We start from the raw sequence: 14,462 nt of genomic DNA on the forward strand, positions 1-14,462 counted from the left end.
CGCTTTAGATAGTGAGATGGACAGCATATAAATTTAATAAATAAATATTTACATACTTGTAAATATTTTTCTATTTGTCTTTGTTTCTCAGAAAAAAATGCCTATCTGAGGCAGCTTCTGGTTGCACAAGACCTGTAACCTTCAGAAGATGCTCTTGTGTGGCCTTGCAGCTTCCAAAACTCATGTGCCACCTGGAGGCTGCAGAGGTTGTGTGAGTGCAGACGTTTCGAAGGCCATCTGAGGGGGCACAACATTTTTTTTTATTGAAAAGTTTTACAGTACATGTTTGAATACAAAACCCCTCCCCTCTCCCCAAACCTCCCCAACTCTCCCCTCCCCTCCCCCTTCCCCGACTTCCCAGAGCTAAATACAGGGTATAAAAATACAAACATAATCTAAAATATGCAAACAACAATAAGATATTAAATTCTATCGCACTTTAACTCTTAATAAAATAACTACAAGCTAATTATACATCATATAAATCCGCTACTTATTCAAATGCTAAGTGAAACTTTTTAGTCCCATATTTATTCTGAATATAATCTATCCATCTCTTCCACTCCACAGTATATCTCTGTTGCAATTGATCTTTCAAATACGCTGAAATCTTTGCCAACATTTGCACAACATTTTTGTGGGGGCTCTAGGCGTGTCCCCAAAAATGGCACATGTGATAGGTTTGCCATCATTGAACTAGTCCCATTGAAGTGCAACATGTCCTTGCTGCATGAGTAGACCGTGGCAGGATGAGATCACACTATATTAATTTGTGGTCTCCAGTGTACTCTTTTCCCTTTATCCTCCCCTTAAACAATGCCCTTTTATCTTATTGCCACTTAGGAAGGAGATAGTGGTGATTCGGCTTGTGGGGGATCTATGCTCTACTCCCCAGAGCTGCTTTTATATGATATTTTGGGTTGGTACAGTGGCCAGGAGGTGTTTCACAGGCCCAAGCATTGGTCAGTGGAGGGAAGTGCCTGATACTGCATTAGTGGAAAGCAGAAAGGAAAAGGAGATAATGAAAACTGTTTTATTAATCAAAAAGATGAGAAAGGATACACACACACACAAATGTGTGTGTGTGTGTTTTGCTTTTTTGTATCCTTTCTCATCTTTCTTTTTGATTAATCTATATAATATGTGTCGCGCCCCGCAGGCCCGACATTCAGCAGGGGCCTGACGTCCGGCACAGTGCCCACGGACCCTCGTCGCGGCAGGACACACAGGCCCCACCCGTCACTCCGCAGACACACCTCCCATGCCACAGTCATCCCCCGCACCCTTCCGGCTCGCAAGGGACACAGACACCACCCGTACTGCCGCAGGCGGCCGGCTCCTGCGCTCTCCCAACCGGCGAAGCGCCCCAGACGGTGTCCCGGGGCTTCCCGGTCAGCTGTGGGGCACACGCATGCGCAGGACAGCTCTGCCGGGCCCTGCCCGGTGCCGGCAGGCTCCGCGGCCTCCTCGTCAGGAGACGGGTTCATTCACGCTGCGGTGCCTGCATCAAGGCCGACGCCGGTGCAAACAGGAGAACACGGCGTCAGCGGGCCTGCTGAGGGGCAGCTGCTGGCTCCCTCCCTCTGGAGCGCACGGCGAGGGATTGTGCCCACTGAACCCGCCGGCGTGGCTGGGAATTTGGTGGTGCCGGGGTCCGTGGGGGGTGGAACGGTGTCCGGGGTTGGGTGGGGGCCGCCCTTGGGTGGGGTGTGGGTGTGGTGCATGAAGGTGGTGGGTCACAAGATTGTGGACTCAGACCTGGGTGGGAGCTTACCTGGCGGGTGGAGAGCGCTGGGTGTTGGCGAGGGGCAAAAGACTGACGGGGTGGGGCGGGGCGTAAATAGGGGTCGGGCGGATGTGGGCGTGTTTGGGTGGAGTATGGGCGTCTGCCTTGGGCGGGTGTTTAGCAGCGTTGGTTGCGGGTAGCGGCCAACGCTGACTTCGTTTTCCTTTGGACTGCTGTTTGCTTTACAATAAACTCTTCCTGTGGACTCGGCACTCGTTCCAGCTGCGTTTTTCCCTGCTCTTCCGGACGGGGCTGAGAATATGTATGTATGTATGTATGTGTGTGTACACACACACACAGACACACAGACAGATGGACAGCCTTCATCCTTGACTGTATAATATGTCAACTTTTTCATTTGTTGATACAAAGCCAGTTTTCTCTTGATCAGATGGTTGAATTTTGTGTATGGCTGGGTGTAGAATAGGGAAACATTAAGCCACACCACAGTTTGACCATAATTACACTGTGGCTGGGTGAATGCCATCCGCTGCCAATTTTTTTTTGTCCAGTGCACTTCAAGGTGCTGATTTATCACCTTTAAAGCCCTAAATGGCATGGGATCAGGATATTTGTGGGACTTCCTTTTCCCTGAGCGTTGCTGCCAGTTACACTTGGTCAAATAAGGTGGGCACGCTCCAAATCCCTTCTCTTACGTACCGTCATCTGGTAGAACCAAGGAGGTATGTCTTCTCCTTAGCTGACCCTGCTGTGTGCGGAACACGGAGGACTTTGATGAATTGCAGAGGTAAGATGAGGATGGAGTCCAGCAAGATAAAAGGCTGATATGTGGGAGAATGTTGCCCCAGAGTACCAAGAGTTTTTATTGTGGTTCTTTGGGTGGTGGTTTATTTTATTTTTTATTTTTTTTAAAAAAAGTTTTTTATACCTGTGTGAACTGCCCAAGACTGTGGCTCATAATATGAGCAGCTCTCCAAGTCTTTTAAATAAATGAATAATTTCTTTTTTTTTATTGAAAAGTTTTAGAATACATTTTAAAAACATAAACTCCCTCCCTCCCCCTCCCCCCACTTACCCTCCCTCCCCCTCCCCCCCCCCCCCGACTTCCCAGAGCTGAATACAGGGTATTAACTTTTACAAACTAAAGCTAAAATATGCTAACTAACTAAAAAAAACACATTAAATTCTATCGTACTTTAACTCCCCTTAAACATAACTAAATAACTAACTAATAATGAATACCTAATAATACATCATATAAAACTAATACTTATTCATATGTTAAATGAAACTTTTTAGTCCCATATTTATTCTGAATATACTCGATCCATCTTCTCCATTCTACAATATATCTCTGTTGCGATTGTTCTTTCAAATATGCTGAAATCTTTGCCATTTCCGCCAGGTTTGAAACTTTCAAAGTCCACTCTTCTTTAGTAGGCAGTTCCTCCTTCTTCCAATATTGCACTACTAAAAGTCTTGCTGCCATAATTAAATTCAACATCAATTTAGTATCTATAACAGTACAATCTGTAATAATACCCAACAGAAATAACTGGAGAAAACCTTATCCGTTTCTTAAATATCTTCTGCATGTTCCACCAAATTTTAATCCAAAAAGCTTTGACTTTTTTACAAGTCCACCATATGAGTCCTTCGGGAAAGGGCGGTATATAAATCTAAATAAATAAATAAAATAAATAAATGAATATGATAATACCACCTCCAACATTTAGGCTGACAGTTTGGATACATACTTGCTAATTTTTTTGGATCTAAATGCCATCTATAAAACATTTTATAAAAATTCTCTTAAATTTTGAGCCTGTGTAAATTTTACATTTCTAACCCATATCTTTTCCCAAGTATCCATTGTTATGACGTCCTGAAAATTCTGGGCCCATTTTATCATACAATCTTTAACAAGTTCCGTTTCTGAGTCTATTTCTATCAATGCATTATATATCCTTCTTATATGTGCTTGACCTTGATCTCTAATTTGTTTAACCAAATTTTCATCAGTTATCAATGAATAATTTCTTTCAATGGCCGCTGCAAAAGGCAATCCAGAAGGCTTTGTATGATTGACTCCCATAGATGTTTCAGGATTATAATTCTAAGAAATCTCAAATTTGACTATAGGATAATTTCTACATTGTTGTTGTTAGCTGCGAAGTCGCGTCTGACCCATCGTGACCTCATGGACAATGTTCCTCCAGGCCTTCCTGTCCTCTACCATCTTCTGGAGTCCATTTAAGCTCACGCCTACTGCTTCCGTGACTCCATCCAGCCACCTCATTCTCTGTCGTCCCTTTCTTCTATTGCCCTCAATCTTTGCCAGCATTAGGCTCTTCTCCAGTAAGTCCTTCCTTCTCATTAGGTGGCCAAAGTATTTGCGTTTCAACTTCAGGATCTGGCCTTCTAAAGAGCAGTCAGGGTTGATCTCTTCTAGGACTGACCGGTTTGATTGTCTTGCAGTCCAAGGGACTCGCAGGAGTCTTCTCCAGCACCATAGTTCAAAGGCCTCAATTCTTTGGCGCTCAGCCTTTCTTATGGTCCAACTTTCACAGCCATACATTGCACCTGCGAAGACCATAGCCTTGACTGTATGCACTTTTGTTGACAGGGTGATGTCTCTGCTTTTTAGTGTGCTGTCTAAATTTGCCATAGCTTTTCTCCCCAGGAGCAAGCATCTTTTAATTTCTTGGCTGCAGTTCCCATCTGCGGTGATCTTGGAGCCCAGGAAAATAAAATCTGTCACTACCTCCATTTTTCCCCCATCTATTTGCTAGGAATTGAGAGGGCCGGATGCCATTATCTTGGTTTTCTTAATGTTAAGTTTCAACCCATGTTTTGCACTCTCCTTCTTCACCCGCAACAAGAGGCTCTTTAGTTCCTCTTCACTTTTTGCTATTAAAACTATCAACTCAGTGACGCCCTTCCCAGGCAAGTTGAGATTTGCAGGGATGACTTTGGAAACTCAACCTCTTTTCTACTCATGAAGCAAATAATTATTACCCCACACAGGCTTATTTGAGTAAATATAATGAAGCTTTCTCTTTTTGCAGAAATAAATAAATTGTTTGTTTTAAACGATTACCTCTTAGGGAAACTGGTAAGCAAGTTCCCAGTGAGTCATTTGGGTTCTTTATACATTTTCTCAGGCAGATTTTCCGACACATGACTCAATAAAGAAGAGCTTTTGTAGAAAATTAAATCCTATGTCTAGAAAATAATAATTATTTTGAAAAGTGTGCTTCTGGGACTTTCAACAAATTCTGCACTTTTGTTCTGAATCCACCATTCATTCTGTTGAAGTTCTTTCGCATTTGTGTACTACTTTCCCCCTCAACTTTTGAGTGTTTTGATAATGTGCCAGAATCCAATCTGGGTCAATCACCAGGACCAAAGTTTTAGTCTTCCAAGCTTTCAGATTTGTGCTGGAGCCCATCCTCAGGAAACTTCTCTCACACCAGAATGCATAGTATTTATGTGGTACCTGGTTGTGTGTGGCTTTTTAGTTGTTGACTGGGGTATTGATGGCCAGTTATTAAGTTGTTGGCTGTTGTTTTCTTGTGCCGCCAAGTCCTCATCTCCTAAGAACCTGATAAGTAAATTAGCAACTCTGTTGACTAACAAGGGGCCCGTTTCCCAGGCTTCAATAATTTCCCTGGCTATTTTTGTACCTGCTCAGTCAGCAATCTTAATAGCTGCGAAACTGAATGTATGCCCTTATTCATTGCAATGTGAGGCTCCCAATGAGTTCAGATCTCCTCATCTGACCACTCACTTGTGTTCTTGCAATCTGGTGGTTAGCTTCCTCTCCCTTCCCCTCTGTCCTACATGGTCACGGGAGCAATCCATGCAGGGGATCTGGTAGATTACATTAGAAGTATTTCCTACCTCCAAGCAATATTTGCAATGCATAATTTGTCCTTGTATGATAGTCTGGGCAGTGTGCGATGCCCACTTGCAGATCTCGGAACCTTTGTTCTCTTGCTTCTGAAAAGTGTTTGATGTATGTAGACTGTATAAATAGGGACTGTTTCTGGCACTGTGGATCTCTGAATATTTTTTTAGTCCCATTAAAATGAAAACTGGGGATACTTCAGGCAGTGATATTTTTCTGATTAACGTTAACTTCTCAGTTAATGGCCATTTGTTCAGCAACTGTTCAAAATTGCAAAAAAGCTGAACAAGTGTATTTATGACCAGTCCTCAAAGTTCTGACTGTCCCAGCATCCCTGTGGTCATATGATTTTGACCTGGGCTTGGCAACCGGCTCACACTTATAATAGTTGCAACATACTACAATCACATGATCACTATTTGTGAACTTCCCTGCCAGCTTTCCATAAGCAAAATCAATGGGGAAGCCTGCAGGGGAACGTTGCAAGGTGGTTCTATAAGTTGCTCCTGCCACTTTCTGTGTGCCTGTTCTCCAAAGCAGCCATCCTGTACCCAGTTGCACCACTGCAGCCACTTACCAACTTGACAACCTGCTTGCGAGCCTCCCATTGGCAGGAAGTTGAAAGGAGATTATCCTATGATCCTGACTTAAGTACAGCAACAGGAACTGCTGGGATTGCAGTCCTTAAGTCTTGTAGTCATGTGATGGCCTCATTGTTTGACAATGGAAATTGTGATTCTAATTACCATCATTAGGTGAGGACTAGGGACGCAGTGGCTCAGTGGGTTAGGACGCTGAGCTTGTCGATCAGAAGGTCGGCAGTTTGGCGGGTCGAATCCCGAGTGCCGCGTAACAGAGTGAGCGCCTGTTACTCGTCCCAGCTTCTGCCAACCTAGCAGTTCGAAAGCACGTAAAAATGCAAGTAGAAAAATAGGGACCACTACGGTGGGAAGGTAACAGCGTTCCGTGCGCCTTTGGCGTCTAGTCATACCAGCCACATGACCACGGAGACGTCCTCAGACAAGCGCTGGCTCTTCGGCTTTGAAACGGAGATGAGCACCGGCCCCTAGAGTCGGAAACGACTAGCAGGCATGTGCGGGGGAACCTTTACCTTTTTTTTTAGGTGAGGACTACTTGTACCTTAAAATTTACCTATTCTTGAAAGTTTGTAATCAAGGGAATAGAATATCTCTTAGTATTCTTAAATTTTAGAAAAAAATAATTTCCTTGTACTTTTAACAATTTACCTGTGAATATGTTTATAGAGTTGCAGTATTTATGGTGCAAAAATCCAGGCAATCACTAGTTACAATATGGTAGCCACAAAGACTGTGCAGTTCTCTTTGCTGCTATCTAGTGGTCAGTAGACCTAGATATGGCAACTGCAGCTTAGGCCCATCCAGTTGAACAGGGGTGTCAAACTGCCGGCCCGTGGGCCAGATGCATCATAGCGAAACCATGCCCACCCCATTGCCGGTAAGGGCAAAAAAGTCATGATACATCGCGTCACATGATGTTGCAAGTTTGACACCCCTGCAGTTGAACATAATATATGTAATCGACTTACGACCACAATTGAGCCCAAAATTTCTGTTGCTAAGAGAAACATTTGTTAAGTGAATTTTGCCCCGTTTTATGATCTTCCTTGTCACAAATTTAAGTGAATGGCTGTAGTTGTTAAGTTAGTAACATGATTGTTAAGTGCATCTGGCCTCCCCATTGACTTTGCTTGTCAGAAGGTCGCAAAAGGTGATCACATGACCCTGGGACACTGCAGCTGTCATAAATGAGTCAGCTGCCAAGCATCTGAATTTTGATCACGTGACTATGGAGATACTGCAATGTTTGTAAGTGTGAAAACGGTCATACATCACTTTTTTCAGTGCAGTTTAACTTTGAATGGTCACTAAATGAGCTGTAGTAAGTTGAGGACTATCTGTAGTTTTGTTTTATTGATATTTGCTGATGCTTGTAGGTCCGTCACTCCCCAGTTGTATCTACCCACCAGGAATGGCTTGTTCTGGGTCTTCTCCATTACTGGTGGGGCCCAGGAAGAGAACGTTTTCTGTTGGGTGCCCAACTTTATTGTTTTAAATATTTTATATGGTGTTTTACTGAAAGACCATAAGCCCCCTGGAATCACTTCGACAAGATGGATGGCGTATAAATTAAACAAACAAATACAGAATAAACAAACAAACCTCTTTTCCTTGGGGATTAGACTTGTTCTGACTCTGCTGGTCTTTTGTGACTTTGAAACCTGGTTTTGTTAATGAGCCCAGAGCCCTGGCTGTGTAATTGAGGCCATATCATGGTTTATTAATTGTTGTATTAATTGTTTTATCTCAGGTGTTGTATACATATATTATTATTGGTTTATTATATTTTTATTTTGTTTTTAATCATTGCTAGCAACCCAGTATGTATTTAAGATGGGTGCCAATATACATTGAATTAATTAAATAAATAAATATTTTGTTAAACATGGGCTGGGTTATCTTCACTACTAATATACATCTATTTGTACTTTACTGTGCATTGCTTTCTGTATCGTAAAAAGATAAAATCTCTTGAATCAAGTTTGACTCTTGCTGACCTCATGGATAGAGACAGATCTGCATAGGTTTCTTGATAACACAATGACTTTTTTTTTTGAGTTCCCACTCAGGCCTACTGCCCTGCTCTTTTGTTGTGGCTTCCCACCCAATTGCTAATCAGATTTACCATTGAATTGTCAAGATCAATTAAGGAGAGCTAACTGCTAGTGTATTCCTAAAATACAGATATTTATATCCAGGACTTAAAATGTTAATTTCTTTGTTTTGTAAAACACTTTTGTTGTGTAATCCAGATTTTACTAAAACAAGGAAATTTATTCTCTGTGGTGCACCTATATCTCTCTATTTTGAACATACTATATATCTGTGCTGTCATTTGCTTGCTGATATCCTTGCAAAAAACATTTTTTCCCATATGCTGTTTCCAGAAATGCCTATAGAAGAATAACTTTGATCACTGATAAATCAAAACATATATGAAAACTCTGGAAACTGAGGACTAGATTCTTGCCCACTCTTGCTTATGAATCTTTGTTTTAATACAGTCCTTTCCCTTCACATACTTTTCATGAAAACCTTCATTGCCCGTAACAATACTACAGGTAATCCTCAATTTACAACCATTCATTTCAGGGTGCAATGTTACAATGGCACTGAAAAATCTTATGACCCTTCTCTTCTGCAGCATCCCCAAGACTTTTGCAGTATCCCCAAGGTCACATGATCAGGCACTTGGAAATCGGTGTGTATTTACAAAGTTGGCAGCATCCTGGGGTCATGTGATTGCTATTTGCAACCTTCCGAGCTGGTGCTTTAACAAGCAAAGTCAATGGGGGAAGCAAGATTCACTTAACAGCTGCAAGATTCATTAACAACTAAAGTGATTTGCTTAGTAGTCATGGCATGAAAGTTTGTAGAATCAGGTGCTACTCACTTAGCAACCAGGTTGCTTAGCAACAAAAATCTTAGGTCGATAGTGGTCATAAGTCGAGGACCAATTGTATGCCAAGAATGTGTCCCACAGTGCCTATAAAGTGTCGTGTTATTAAAAAAAAGTTTTGTTTGTTTTTAATGTGGGCATGTAAACCAGCAGGTAGATAAGCTGATCAAGCAGTACGGTATCTGCTGGGATGGATTAATAAGAAACATATGAACAGGAAGGATTTGGATGGAAAGTTTTGTTGTTTTGGCATTTTCTGGGTTTGTATCACACATTGTATCACAGTGCAGTTCTCTTAAATATCAGACTGAGGCCTTGGCAAAGAGTCCTTCTTGCTCTTAAAATATGTGGAGCATGGTGTCTCTTCAAAGACGTTGCTGGGTCTGTTTGTTAAGCCACATGGGACCCGCTTACATCCTCCCAGTAAACAAAACCCGTTGCCAAAAATTGAGACAAACTCAGATTAGTCACTTACAAAGTGAAGAGTCTGCCAAATAAACTCAGAGAGGGAAATACTAGCAATTCTAGGAAGTGCCGTCCCAAACACACTTGTTTTTCTTATTTTATTTTAGATATATTGTTGGTATTACTACCTCAGAGGGCACCAGAAGATAATTGGGTTTGGATAATTCTACATCTTAGATTTGCCAGGTAGTTCCCAGTCATGTGTTGCCTCTTTTTAATTTGATTAATTGTGATGGGAAAAGACATGTATCTCTGCTTCTAATTTAAAGTTGTCCTGTCTGAGCAAAACTATGCCGTTGACAGTCACTTAATTCAGTAGTGCCATACTTTTATTTATTCATTTTTATTTATTATTACATTTATATGCTGCCCATCTCACCGTACAAAATTACTCTGAGCAGCTTACAGTGCAGTACTTCGTTAAATATGCAATATGCATTCATTAGATTCACACATTGCACTAAGCCACGCTGTGTACATTTAGCATTCTGGATAAACCCAGCCATTGTAAACCACATCTTATGGCTTAGTATGTTGCACAAACTCAAGTCACTTGAGGTTTAACAACAAAATATTTTTTAAAAATGTCAGGGCTTCCTGCAGATCAAGATCAGCATGTCAGGACCAGAGCTACATTTGGTCTCCCTCTTATTTCATTCCATTTAAAACTTAATTAAACTTAAACCTAGTTCATATGATCAGTTTGTTATGTATCTTAATCATTTTCCCTGTCATACTAACCGTGACAATAACTTTAAAGGTCTCTGTGATCACATTGAAAGCTTCGTGAGTCACCTTGTGGTCTAAATTTGTGCCTTCTGCAGACCAGGTCATTATGTTCTCCCTGTCTTCTTCCATACAATACAATCATTTGCCCCTCTCTATCAGATCTATCATGATGTGTGTTTCTCTGTTGTATGTGCTAACATTGGCTGCTGCTGGCAATAATGAGGAAATTAATAATGTAGTAACATAGAATGAGGAATGAGAGGTGTGGTGGCCTAGTGGTGAAGATGCTCGCCCCCCACTCAGAAGGTTGAGACTTCAGTCCTAGGTAGTGGCAGATGTTTCTGCCTAGAAAAAATATCAGCTGTGAACTCAATGTAGGCATCAGGAAGGGTAGCCAGCCAGTAAACCCTCAGCTCCGTGCAGTCATCCTGATTCTACTGCGAACTAAGGGATTACAGAGTCATAAAAAGGGAGTTTTTAAATGTAGAATGAGGAATGTATTAATGTTTTGTGTTCATCCACTGTCTCAGCACAATCTTGTCTCTCAGGCTTGTTCTGGGGAAAAAATGGAAGGAAGGAACACAATATCTGGCAGCATCAACTTCCTGTCTGAAAGGCAAGATAGAAATCTAATAACTAAGCAATGACTGCCTTAACAACAGTGGTGCCTACATGTACCTGTTGGCTCCATGGACAAGCAAACCTAACTTACAAGTTCTCCATGATTAGCCAATCTTAGATTACAGAGATGGACTAAATTTTGATCCAGGAATACTGTCTTTAGCAGCAGGCAGACACTGTTCATTGTAAAAAGAACTGAATTATCCATGTCTAAATACTGTTTTAAAAATCAAACCTTGATAATTTTTTGCTGTTCTTTCCTGTCACTCACTTTTAAGAGTATGATTCCCAGCATGACTGAAGGTTGTAGTCCCCTGATCAATTCTCTGACAGCAGCTTTTATGTGTGTGTGAGTGTGTGTGTGTATGTATGTATATGTATGTATGTATGTATACAGAGAGAGAGAGAGAGAGAGAGAGAGAGAGAGAGAGAGAGACAGACATACACACACATACATATGCACACCACATAAGTGATGAGTGAGTGTGCAAAACTCCATTTGTGCAAATGGCAGGTGAGCACACAAAACCATCTCCCCACCCCACCCCTGGTCCGCAGAGCTGGAAAGATTTGGGACCACTGCTGCAGATGATCTTGCAGATTTTTGCATGCACATAGCAGTTTCTTTACCACTACGCTATCATTTCAGTTCTGATATGGGAAGGCATAGCACCTGAATATAAGTGAGGCTGTGCAGCTTCTCCATGTTGCAGTCCAACACATTTGGAATAAAGGTAGTCCTCCACAACCATTCATTTAATGAATCTAGATTCCCCATTGATTTTGCTTGTCAAAAGGTCGCCAAACGCGATCACATGATCCCGGTACACTGCAACTGTCACATATATAGATTCACTTAACAATCGTGTTACTAACTTATCAGTTGCAGAGATTCATTTAACAGTTACAGTAAGAAAGGTTGTAAAATGGGGCAAAGTTCACTAAACAAGTGCCATGCTTAGCAATAGAAATTTGGGGCTCAATTGTGGTCATAAGTCAAGGACTACCTTTATTCATATTTTATGTTGGTGCTTCCTGGGAACCTGCTCTTGGAGAAAAAAAAGTGAAGAGCGAACTTTTCTGTACTGTGACTCTTAGATCTTTAATTAACCTCAGTTATTCCAGCGAAAGGGACGCGGTGGCTCAGTGGGTTAGGATGCTGAGCTTGTCGATCAGAAGGTCGGCAGTTTGGCAGGTCGAATCCCGAGTGCCGCGTAACAGAGTGAGCGCCTGTTACTCATCCCAGCTTCTGCCAACCTAGCAGTTCGAAAGCACGTAAAAATGCAAGTAGAAAAATGGGGACCACTACGGTGGGAAGGTAACAGCGCTCTGTGCGCCTTTGGCGTCTAGTCATGCCGGCCACATGACCACGGAGACGTCCTCGGACAAGTGCTGGCTCTTCGGCTTTGAAACGGAGATGAGCACCGGCCCCTAGAGTCAGAAACGACTAGCATGCATGTGCGGGGGAACCTTTACCTTTACCTTTATTCCAGCGAAGCTTATATTCGCTTATTCATTAAGCCTGACCTTTGCTAGGGAATTTATCTGAGGCTCGAGCAGGCCTAACTCCTGAATTCTTGCCTTGCACGCAGAGTGTTTTAATTTTTCAAATCTCCTTTTCTCTTTGCTGTCTCAGGTTTGAATTTTGTTTTGTTTAACCCAGACTTTACTGATGCCCGTTGTTTAATTAGGTCATTCTTACCCTTTCTTTCTTTTGTTGTGTTGACTGACTGACCGAATTTGTATCTTCAGCTGCACATTCCTTCCCCAAGGTCTTTGATACTCAACTGGAACCATCTGTCATAATACTGGTCTTAGCTGGACTCAGCAGGCCTATTCCACCCACCTCAGACTGCTTATGCTCACAGTGTCTCTCTGTCTTTGATACTCCAGCCGACTCATTCCCCTTTCAGTAAGTGTCATCCTCTGATAACATTCTCACTGTCCTTGCAGATTAGACTGGACTGATGGTGATATACAAGGAGCTTTCCTCTGTGGAAATTAAGTCAGTTTTGTCCAGTTCTCAGCGGATCAGGCTGTTAACATCTCATAAAAGTGAACTCTGATTTATTAACTTAGTTAATAAAAGCTGGGTACATGTGTATGCAAGTTGTCAAAGTGATTGATCTGCAGACAGTGTTTACCATTGATTGGTTTCAGTATTGTGATAGGATGGTGAGCTTTTAAAATGTGCATAAAGGCCTTCTCTGGTGAAGGCAAACTAGCTAAAAGTACAGGTAAGCGCTCTGGCCAGGTAGAGATACTACTGTTTTAGATCTGCCAGCTATTTCTTCGAGATGTACTCTTCCTGCAAACCTGATGGAACTGATAAATGCTGATGTGGGAAGTTCTAAAGCAAAAAAATAAAAAATAGCACCCTTATGGCCAGAGGTTCAGGACTAGATCCCTCTTAAAAATCTGGTGGTGCTAATGGAAGTTTAAGGGGCCTTGTGTATGTCCCTAATACAGGTAGCTCTTGAGATATGATCACAATTGAACCCAAAATTTCTGTTGCTAAACAAGATAGTTGTTAAGTGAGTTTTGCCCCATTTCACGATCTTTCTTACCGTAGTTGTTAGTGACACCGTAGTTAAGGGAATCTGGTTCCCATTGACTTTGTCAGAAGATCACAAAAGGCAATCACATGACCCCAGGATACTGAAACCGTCATAAATACTGCACTACCCCCAAAATAAGACCCAGTCTTCTTCTTCTTCTTCTTCTTCTTCTTCTTCTTCTTCTTCTTCTTCTTCTTCTTCTTCTTCTTCTTCTTCTTCTTCTTCTTCTTCTTCTTCTTCTTCTTCTTCTTCTTCTTCTTCTTCTTCTTATTCTTATTCTTATTCTTATTATTATTATTATTATTATTATTATTATTATTATTATTATTTCCAAAGGAGGCACCAGGTCTTATTTTGGGGGGGGTGTCTTTTCCACTCACCTCGTGGTGGTGGCACCAACAGCTCCCATCCAACTGGCCTACTTCTGTGGCTAATGGAGGAGCTTCATTCTGCAGCTGAGAATGGAGCTCTGGCCTGCATTTCACAGTCAGGGGCCTTTCCTGAAGGTCTCTGCAGCCGAGAACCAAGCTATCGAATCCATAGCTTGGTTCTCAGCTGCAGAGGCCTTCTGGAAAGGCCTCTGACTGTGAAATGCAGGCCAAAGCTCCATTCTCGGCTGCAGAATGAAGCTGCTCCTTTGATTGCAGAAGAAGTGGTTTGGTGAGGCAAGTGTTAAGCCATGGGAGGCCTGGCTGCAATGGTAAGCTCCACCACCACCACCGCCGCCCTAGCTTGATTTTTAGGTGTGCACCTCGCCCCAAAACCAGGGCTTATTTTAGGGGAGGGCTTATATTAGGCCCACCCCCAAAAATGAAGCTAGGGCTTATTTTCAAGGTAGGTCTTTGCGTTATATGAGGCAAGGACGAGAGAGGCGGTGTCTTCGGTTCAAAGGTTTATTAACGTAGCCCGGACGAGAACAGAATGATTACAACAG

The 14,462-nt window shown here is 42.2% G+C and overlaps 1 protein-coding gene across 6 annotated transcripts in view; it reads left to right on the forward strand.

Moving 5' to 3' along the window:
- The window catches only part of ARSG (arylsulfatase G), a 140,886-nt gene that overhangs the window by 30,909 nt on the left and 95,515 nt on the right, over positions 1-14,462 (forward strand). Inside the window, exon 1 of one of the 6 annotated variants that reach the window (XM_081318544.1) lies at positions 12,865-12,882. The exons of the other annotated variants lie outside the window; for them this stretch is intronic. The gene's annotated coding sequence lies outside the window, so the exon portion shown is untranslated. Of the gene's footprint in view, positions 1-12,864; positions 12,883-14,462 lie in introns of those variants that run through there. 6 annotated transcript variants of the gene reach the window in all.

Source organism: Vipera berus, assembly GCF_964194415.1.
Source record: "Vipera berus genome assembly, chromosome: 2".
NCBI lineage: Eukaryota > Metazoa > Chordata > Lepidosauria > Squamata > Viperidae > Vipera > Vipera berus.